The sequence below is a fragment of the Euprymna scolopes genome, unplaced genomic scaffold (genome assembly GCF_053919585.1).
Source record: "Euprymna scolopes isolate OS-2025 unplaced genomic scaffold, ASM5391958v1 sca830, whole genome shotgun sequence".
Lineage (NCBI taxonomy): Eukaryota > Metazoa > Mollusca > Cephalopoda > Sepiida > Sepiolidae > Euprymna > Euprymna scolopes.
The window spans coordinates 1-10,000 of record NW_027633914.1 but is presented as its reverse complement, the minus strand read 5'-3'; the positions used below and the strand labels follow the sequence as shown (position 1 = coordinate 10,000).

At 59.9% G+C, this 10,000-nt stretch overlaps 2 non-coding genes and 1 pseudogene across 2 annotated transcripts in view; all 3 read right to left on the bottom strand.

The window, feature by feature from the left end:
- LOC145276308 (large subunit ribosomal RNA) overlaps window positions 1-2,058 on the bottom strand; it is a 5,722-nt gene extending 3,664 nt beyond the window's left edge. The window contains exon 1 of the ribosomal RNA XR_013867928.1: window positions 1-2,058. This exon is cut by the window's left edge and continues 3,664 nt beyond it. This is a non-coding gene — a ribosomal RNA (large subunit ribosomal RNA).
- A 595-nt stretch (window positions 2,059-2,653) lies between these two features.
- LOC145276307 (5.8S ribosomal RNA) lies at window positions 2,654-2,811 on the bottom strand. The gene has a single exon (XR_013867927.1). It is a non-coding gene; the product is annotated as a 5.8S ribosomal RNA (ribosomal RNA).
- A 395-nt stretch (window positions 2,812-3,206) lies between these two features.
- LOC145276311 (small subunit ribosomal RNA) lies at window positions 3,207-5,578 on the bottom strand (annotated as a pseudogene).
- Window positions 5,579-10,000: the final 4,422 nt, after the last annotated feature.

Here is a 10,000-nt window from a genome sequence, read left to right as displayed (position 1 = left end):
CTCGATTGGTCTTTCGCCCCTACACCCGGTTCCGACGATCGATTTGCACGTCAGAGGCGCTTCGGACTTCCACCAGAGTTTCCTCTGGCTTCATCCCGACCGGGCGTGGATCGCCATCTTTCGGGTCCCTGGTCGCTCGCTACGCCAGAGTCGGCCGAGTCGTACTCGGAAAAAGGGGAAACCGACCCGGGGGTGATGCGCCCGCGCGCAGCGCCTAAACTCGACGACAAAATAGGACTAGTTCAAGCCGCGGGATCTCACCGATGGGCGGAAGGAGGATATGGAAGCTGGCGCCCGGCAATTCCCCTTTTTGGAAGATGCGCCGGTCCCCTCTCGGGGAGGAGGGAAAAACAACCGCACGTCAGCCACGAGCCTTCCCTCTCCTATCTCTCTCGGGAAGAGAGAAAAAAGGAAAAGTTGCGGGCACCGCAGCAGCGACGGCGGAAGGCCGAAAACGCCGCGCCGGCGGGATCGGGCACGGCTCGGAGGCGGGTGAGGCGAGGAGAAGACGACGGCACGAGACCGACGACACCCCCCGACGACCCCCGGACGACTTTGCCACGACACCTCTCCCGATCGACGCCCTCCTACACGCTCTCTCGCTTTCGCTTCGCCTTCGGGGTTAGTCAGAGGTGGCCCCTACGACTCGCGAACGGCCAGGACTCCTCGGTCCGTGTTTCAAGACGGGTCGGGTGGGTTGCCGATGCACGTCGCTGACCCGGGGTGGCGGGCGGCTCGAGTAAAAAAGCGTCGCCGAGCGACCTCTCCGGAAACGGAAACGGGCGCGGGCGGGGTTGCCCCCGACAAGAACCCGAAACGTCGGCGAGGTGCGTGACGGCGAGGCCGCGCCAGTCCTATCCCGCCTCTCATCGCGCACGCGCCCGAGACGGTGGGGCGCCTAAGGAGCGACACACAGAGTGCGTCGCCCGCACGCGACTTCCGGCGGGATCAAAACGGACCGGCTCGCCACGTGTAACGGATCGTGTCAGATTTCCTCCGTTCCCGGCAGAAAGGGGCAGTTACGTTCGCGGGCCCGACGGCCGGTGGCCCCCGACTTCACAAGGTGGGAAGACGGGGGTTTTCAGGGTGATGAAACGCCTGCCGCCTACGGAAAAAAACCCGCGTGTTCGACCTGCACGCCGGGAACGGGTCGCGACGACGGACCGGAGGGGAAGTGCGTCCGGTGCCGGCCGCGCGGAGGTCGCGCCGAAGCGCCCGCGCCATGATTACGCCGAGCGATGAGAAGGGGACGGGTGCAGCGGAGTCGCGCGCGGAGGGAGCAGGAGGAAAGAAGAAGCGGCGGCGACGGATGCGGCGGGTTAGGGCCCGGCGGCAGCAGCGATCGAGAGGACGAGTCCCCTCCGTCGCAGCCAACCGACGCAGCCACCTACCGACGCCGCGGTCGTCACCACGTTTCCCTTCCCGCTATCCACGCGGCCCGTCTCCTTCGTCGGCGACGCGGGCACAAAAGCTGGCCCGCGGAGAACGAGTTCCCCGCGGACACGACGAACGACGACCTGTGCCGCGACGGCCTCTCTTTCAAGAACACACATCGAGTTTGGGCTCGAGCCTAGGCAGCACCGGACTGAGTCCCCCCGCGATCGCGGTGAGCGGTCCCACCCGTTTACCCCTGGGCGGTTTCACGTTCTCTTGAACTCTCTCTCCAAAGTTCTTTTCAACTTTCCCTCACGGTACTTGTCGACTATCGGACTCGTCCCGGTATTTAGCCTTGGATGGAGCTTACCACCCGATTTGGGCTGCGTTCCCAAGCAACCCGACTCTCGGATCGAAGGCCGTCGCTCGCCGTCCGCACCGAATGGGCCTGGCACCCGCCGCGGGCGGCCCCGATCGAGGGAACTCCGAACTATGCGAGACGAAAACGAACGGCTGCCTTCGACCCATGCGCCACACGTCCCGAAGCCTTTAACTTGCGACGGGATTCGGCGTTGGGCTTCTCCCGGTTCACTCGCCGTTACTAAGGGAATCCCGGTTGGTTTCTTTTCCTCCGCTTAGCGATATGCTTAAGTTCAGCGGGTCGTCTCGTCCGAGCCGAGGGCGGCGGTTTTTAGTAGAGTGTGGTGTTTGGAGGAGAGGAATCTCGATCGGTACCCTCCGTGTGACGACGGCTGGCCGATATAGCGCCCGTCCGACCGAAAATGAAGAAGCCAACAATTAAAAAAAAAGCGTGGGTCCTCCCCATCCGACGTTGCCTACGACGCGGCCACCTTTTTACGGTGCGACGGCCGTGCTCGTCGCGCTGCTCGAGGCGTCGCTGAGAGACACCTTCATGAGGCAGAGAGCGAGACGAGCAGGCGGCGCTTACGTCGGCAGTCGGTTAGGTCGGTGCTTTTTTTTTTGTTTTGTTCTCCCTTCGGCTGCTTTCGGACAGACTCCTCCTGCTCCTCCTCCACAGTGTTTCTTCACGCGGTCGAAAAGGGAAAAGACTCCGCGGTCTGCCAGCGGGAGACGAAGGAGGAGGCCGGAGAGGGTTTTAAAAAAAAAAAAGACATTGAAAGGAGTCAATTCTTTTTTTATTTTTCTTCCCCCTCGTCACTCGCTCCTGCGACGTCCCGGTTACCACCGTGCCGAGGACCGGGCGGGCACGGGGACGGCAAGATGTCGTTTCGTTAACGGAGAAAGACATGTAACGTTCCGCCTCTCGACCGGACGTGGCCCCGAGACAAGGGATCTCGGGGCCGCAATGTGCGTTCGAGGTGTCGATGTTCACTGAGTCCTGCAATTCGCATCAGTTCTCGCGGCTGGCCGCGCTCTTCATCGACGGACGAGCCGAGTGATCCCCCGTCCAGGGTTCAGCACTTGGGTTTTTTATATTAGTTTTTGTTTATATAGATTTAGTAGTGTGCGAGGAGGTCTGTGCGAGGAGGCGTGACGGCATTGCAATGTCGCGAGTAGTTTGTTTTTAGCTAGCGGCGGTGGCACAGCGGCTGCAAAAAAAACAAAAAACGATAAAGCGGCGACAAGGCAAAGAAGAAGCGGCCATCACTTGCGGTGGGCGAAAAAACAAACAGGTGGTAAGACGCGGAAGCAAGCAAGAAGAGCTGGGGCTTTAAAAACCTCCGCGTCACCACAAATCTATCTCTCGCTCCGCCTTTTATAGGTTTGTTTGCGCGCATTCGAGGCGTTGACGCCGACAGACAGAGGAGGTAGGCCGGAAAACAACAAACCAGTCTCGAACGGGAAAACGGTAATGATCCTTCCGCAGGTTCACCTACGGAAACCTTGTTACGACTTTTACTTCCTCTAAACGATCGGGTTCGGTCGTCTTCTCCAGGCATCGAACGCCGAGGCGTAGATGCACGAGTGTCGTGACGGACACGTCGCGCACTGCCCGGCGGCGTCGTCGGCCAGATCCGAGGACCTCACCGGACCGTTCGATCGGTAGTAGCGACGGGCGGTGTGTACAAAGGGCAGGGACGTGATCGACGCGGGCTGTTGACCCGCGCCTACCGGGAATTCCTCGTTCACGGGGTTGGTTACAGGCCCCGATCCCTATCACGGGAGGTGGTTCAGAGGTTTCCCAACCCTCTCGGGCCGGGGCGAAGTCCCCGCTGATACCTCCAGTGTAGCGCGCGTGCGGCCCCGGACATCTAAGGGCATCACAGACCTGTTATCGCTCCGCCTCGTGTGGCTTTCTGCCACCCGTCCCTCTAAGAAGTGCGTGAGAAAACCGACCCGGACCCGAGCGCCACGGAGGACGCCGAGCCCGCCGTAAAAATCACTGACATCGGCGCACTAGTTAGCAGGCCGGAGTCTCGTTCGTTATCGGAATCAACCAGACGGATCGCTCCACCAACTAAGAACGGCCATGCACCACCACCCACCGAATCGAGAAAGAGCTATCGATCTGTCAATCCTACCGGTGTCCGGACCGGGTGAGTTTTCCCGTGTTGAGTCAAATTAAGCCGCAGGCTCCACTCCTGGTGGTGCCCTTCCGTCAATTCCTTTAAGTTTCAGCTTTGCAACCATACTCCCCCCGGAACCGAACTCTGGTTTCCCGCAGGCTACCCGCCGGGTCATGGAAGCGAACGCCGGCGGATCGCCGGTCGGCATCGTTTACGGTCGGAACTACGACGGTATCTGATCGTCTTCGAACCTCCGACTTTCGCTCTTGATCGAGGAAAACGTGCTTGCCACACGCCATCGCTGCAGTTCGTCTTGCGACGATCCAAGAATTTCACCTCTAACGTCGCAATACGAGTGGCCCCGACCGCTCCCTTCGATCATTGCCTCGCCGTAGACGGAGACCGACAGACGTAGACGAGGCCCTCTTCCATCATTCCATGCTTATCGTATGCAAGCTTGAACAGCCCGCTCTGAGCACTCTAATTTTTTCAAAGTGAACGTACCGGCCGCCGCGGACACTCGGTTAAGAGCACCCTTGGAGGAGAAACCGCCGACCGCAACACGCGCGCAGACAAGACACGAAGCAGGGACTCGGAGCGGACCGGGGGGTTCAAAAAAAAAGAGGAACGCGCGGAAAGGGAGAGGGAGAGAAGCGCGGGGGTCAGAGTGCGGGGATGCGAATGAACACACCCAAACACACACACGTAGCACCCCCCCGTTAGACTACTCCCGGAACCGAACCGACGACCACTTGTTTTTTTTTTTCCCGGATCCCGATCACGACCTCCTCGTCCACCTCGCCGGCAGGACCGCGTGGCGGGTATGCTAGCGGTTGACACCGGCGGAAAGGGCCGGGAATGCGAACGGACGACCAAAGTCAACGACGGACGATGGCGCCGCCGCCCCGGGGCCGCTTGCGCGACCACGAACCCGAGTTCGGACTACGAGCTTTTTAACCGCAACAACTTTAATATACGCTACCGGAGCTGGAATTACCGCGGCTGCTGGCACCAGACTTGCCCTCCGGTTGGTCCTCGTTAACGGATTTGAAGTGTACTCATTCCGATCGCGGGGCCTCGACAGAGTCCCGCGTCGTTATTTTTCGTCACTACCTCCCCGTGCCGGGAGTGGGTAATTTGCGCGCCTGCTGCCTTCCTTGGATGTGGTAGCCGTTTCGCATGCTCCCTCTCCGGAATCGAACCCCGATTCCCCGTTACCCGTAGTAACCACGGTAGGCACTTAACCGACCGTCGACAGTTGATAGGGCGGACCCTCGAGAGACCCGTCGCCGGGCGTGAAAGCTCGTGCGATCGACCAGTGAGTTATCCAGAGTCACCAAAGCGGAGCGCGCCGCCCTATGAGCCCCGCCACCGAACGGACCCGCGAGCGGGAACGCCGACGACGGGAGGACGGAATGACGCGCATCGGTCTCAGTCTAATATGTAGCGCCGCGACCCGGAACGGCCGACGCGGGTGCCAGCGCGCGAGGCGTGGCGACGACGGCGCGCCGACCGATCGCGGCCTGTGTCACATGTATTAGCTCTAGAATTGCCACAGTTATCCATCGCCTCCGAGGAGGAATACGGTCCCGAGGATTAGGTCCGGTTCCTGAGCCATTCGCGGTTTCGCCCGTTCTAATGCGTGGCGTGAACTTACACTTGCATGGCTTAAGCTTTGAGACAAGCATATGACTACTGGCAGGATCAACCAGGTATCGTTGGAATTTGGGACTTTGTTTCGACAGAACGACAGACCGACCGACCGACCGACCGACATAAGACAGACAACTACAACGACGGGCACGTGTTTATTTGTTTTTCGAGGAGGTTCGCCGTCAGTAGAAGCGCGCTGCCCGCGCTGATGGCCTCTTTTTTGTTTCTCCCCTGACTTGGACCGAGACCGAGACTCAAAGAACGAAAGCGACCAACGTCGACAACAACAACGACAACGGCACCCTTGACAGCGATACATACGACAAACGACAAGCAGCACGACGGCAGTGCACACGGACATCGAGGGTCAAGGTGCAGACTGAACTCGCCGAGGTCGTCGTCATCGTGGTCGCCATCGATTCCGTCTCGTCGTCGTCGTCGTCAACGTCCACGTCACAGCCGGCCGAGAAGAGAGAACAGACGACAGCGTCGACAACAACAACATCGACAACGGCACCCTTGACAGCGATACATACGACAAACGACAAACAGCACGACGGCAGTGCACACGGACATCGGAGGTCAAGGTGCAGACTGGAATCGTCGAGGTCGTCGTCATCGTGGTCGCCATCGATGCCGTCTCGTCGTCGTCGTCGTCGTCTTCGTCGTCGTCGTCGTCATCAACGTACCAACCGACCGAGACGAGAGAGCAAGCAACAACGTCGACAACAACAACGACAACGGCACCCTTGACAGCGATACATACGACAAACGACAAACAGCACGACGGCAGTGCACACGGACATCGGAGGTCAAGGTGCAGACTGAACTCGTCGAGGTCGTCGTCATCGTGGTCGCCATCGATGCCGTCTCGTCGTCGTCGTCGTCTCCGTCGTCGTCGTCGTCGTCGCCAACGTCAACGTCAACATCACAGCCGTCATCGGGGAGGAGCTGGACCAGGGCAGCGGCGGCGTAAATTTTCCCGTCACCTTCGTCGTCGCCTTCGTCGACCGACCGACCGACCGGCGTCGTGTTCGTGCTCGGAAAACCGAGGAGAGACAACGTGCACATGGCGCGTTCTCGCAAGCGGCTCCTCGGTCCGATTTTTTTGGGCGGCTTTTTCGAGCTTTTTTTTTTTCTCACCCTTTCGTCCGTGCGACGGCGAACGTTAGGGGAAAAAAAAAAAAAAAAAAAACGACAACAACGCGGCGGACCGGGCGAACAACATCGTCGACACACACGACATTGACGACCGGTCCCCCTTTTCACAATCGCATCGAGATAAAAACGAACGAGTCCGATTCGAGCACCGAGTCGCGAGCGGGAGGACTGTCGGTGCAAGTATCGATCACTGACGTGAGCGCTTCGCCGGACAGAGGATGGCTCATCCGGCAGCCGTGCAAATCGACGGTATGGGAAGAACGAACAAGAAGAGCAACGACTTGATCGGCGGCTTGGGAACTGCGGACGGTGAAAACGGGTTAATCGACTGCGACCACGACTGCTCGATCGATCTTCTTTGGCGCTAACAAAGGTGGAGGTGGCGCAAGAAGGGACTAGCGCTATCACCGTCCACGTATCAGAAGATGCGGCGGCAGACGTCGACGCTTATGCGTTGTCGGACGAGAAGTCGCTGCAGCACGTGTACCGCGAGCGGGACGTCCAAGGTTTTGCCAGACGGAAAGAAATCGGGTGTCAGCGAACGTTCACACGGCTGTGAGATCGGACGCTGACAGGAGTAGGAGGCGGCAGGCAGGCGGCGGTTACGGCGGCGGCGCCTGCTGCTGCTCATCCTCCTGTTTGCTGCGGCGACTTCCAGGACGGGAGAGCATCGAACAACGTACGTATGGTTACAAGGGGATCAGGATCTACATAGTGCATCCCCCGCGGCTATTTTTGTTTGTTTGTTCGCTCGTTCGTTAATTCGTTCGTTCGTTCGTTCGTTCGTTACAATGTACGTTTTTCCGTTCGACGGCGGCAGAGAGCGGCGGCGTTTCTCCCTAATCCGGAGGATTTATCGGTCGCACAGCGATGGGTCGTTCGGCCGATCATCGAAAGATTCGCAGGTAGTGGTTGAATGGCAGAACGGCAGCAACAACAGCGGCGGCTGAGAGCGGCGAACGCTGAGGCGGAAGCAGAAGCTGCAGCAAACGTATCGGCTAAACATGGTGGACATAGATATGGCTGACGACGCGGGTACCACGACGACTATGGAACCAGGAAAAGGAGCCGTTAGTTGTTCCAACATATCGTTCGACACGTCGAGCAGCCCTAGGTCCACGGAGAAGCACACACACGTACCACGTATTATAACCTAACGACGATGAGCGGGCGCACGGTTGGCAGGAACGAAGGCGGCGGATCAAAACAAGTTGGAGCGCGGGGCGACAGCGATAACGGTGACAGCCCTAGGCGGCGGAGATGCCACTTTCTGACGCCTTTGCGACAAGCCCGTAGAGACGTTCCGGACCACCACGAGGCAAAGAGTCGCTGCTCCGACGAACCGACACACCAAAGTGTGCTTCCTACCGAACATGTTTTATAAAACTTTCAAACTGGAAAACCCCAGAAATGGTGTTGGTATTTGTCCAGACCCACCTCCGACACCTGAAAATGGTGGTCAAAAAAAACGTCGATTATACGAAGCGACATTTCTGGTCGGCGATTTTCCAGTTTTACGCCTACTGCCACATGGGGATGTCGGTAGGCGTCGCAAAGTGCCTTCTCGTAGGCTAGGCACACCAGGACTTTGTCATTTTTTTCCCCCTCGACATTCCTGGTCCGGTCTATTCCGATTTTACACCTACCGCCATGTGGGGGTGGCAGTAGGCGTCGAAAAGTGCCTTCTCGACCGCTAGCGACACCACTACTTTATCGAGCTCTGGAGGCCCGCACACCGACCCGGGGGCCGCGGAGTCGACCCCGGGGGCCTCCGCCTCTCGCCGCCGCTCACTTGGACGCCTTCCGCAACCTGTGGTCCCGCTCGGGGCCGCCGGGAGCCTCGCCGACCTGACCGGTGTCGGTAGGCGTCTGGAAGCGCCCGGCCGACCTGGACGAGGTCCCCCTGGCCCCCGGGGGACACCCCTTAGTTGGATGGGGGTGCTGTCCCGGGCACACATGCAACCCGCGGCCGCCTACCGACAGCCCCCGTCGCTCGATCGCTACTCCTTTCCAACATATGTCGGAGAAGCCGGGCGGTTGTGAAACCCCAGAAATGGTGTTGGTATTCGTCCAGACCCACCTCCGACACCTGAAAATGGTGGTCAAAAAAAACGTCGATTATACGAAGCGACATTTCTGGTCGGCGATTTTCCAGTTTTGCGCCTACCGCCATGTGGGGGTGGCAGTAGGCGTCGAAAAGTGCCTTCTCGACCGCTAGCGACACCACTACTTTATCGAGCTCTGGAGGCCCGCACACCGACCCGGGGGCCGCGGAGTCGACCCCGGGGGCCTCCGCCTCTCGCCGCCGCTCACTTGGACGCCTTCCGCAACCTGTGGTCCCGCTCGGGGCCGCCGGGAGCCTCGCCGACCTGACCGGTGTCGGTAGGCGTCTGGAAGCGCCCGGCCGACCTGGACGAGGTCCCCCTGGCCCCCGGGGGACACCCCTTAGTTGGATGGGGGTGCTGTCCCGGGCACACATGCAACCCGCGGCCGCCTACCGACAGCCCCCGTCGCTCGATCGCTACTCCTTTCCAACATATGTCGGAGAAGCCGGGCGGTTGTGAAACCCCAGAAATGGTGTTGGTATTCGTCCAGACCCACCTCCGACACCTGAAAATGGTGGTCAAAAAAAACGTCGATTATACGAAGCGACATTTCTGGTCGGCGATTTTCCAGTTTTGCGCCTACCGCCATGTGGGGGTGGCAGTAGGCGTCGAAAAGTGCCTTCTCGACCGCTAGCGACACCACTACTTTATCGAGCTCTGGAGGCCCGCACACCGACCCGGGGGCCGCGGAGTCGACCCCGGGGGCCTCCGCCTCTCGCCGCCGCTCACTTGGACGCCTTCCGCAACCTGTGGTCCCGCTCGGGGCCGCCGGGAGCCTCGCCGACCTGACCGGTGTCGGTAGGCGTCTGGAAGCGCCCGGCCGACCTGGACGAGGTCCCCCTGGCCCCCGGGGGACACCCCTTAGTTGGATGGGGGTGCTGTCCCGGGCACACATGCAACCCGCGGCCGCCTACCGACAGCCCCCGTCGCTCGATCGCTACTCCTTTCCAACATATGTCGGAGAAGCCGGGCGGTTGTGAAACCCCAGAAATGGTGTTGGTATTCGTCCAGACCCACCTCCGACACCTGAAAATGGTGGTCAAAAAAAACGTCGATTATACGAAGCGACATTTCTGGTCGGCGATTTTCCAGTTTTGCGCCTACCGCCATGTGGGGGTGGCAGTAGGCGTCGAAAAGTGCCTTCTCGACCGCTAGCGACACCACTACTTTATCGAGCTCTGGAGGCCCGCACACCGACCCGGGGGCCGCGGAGTCGAC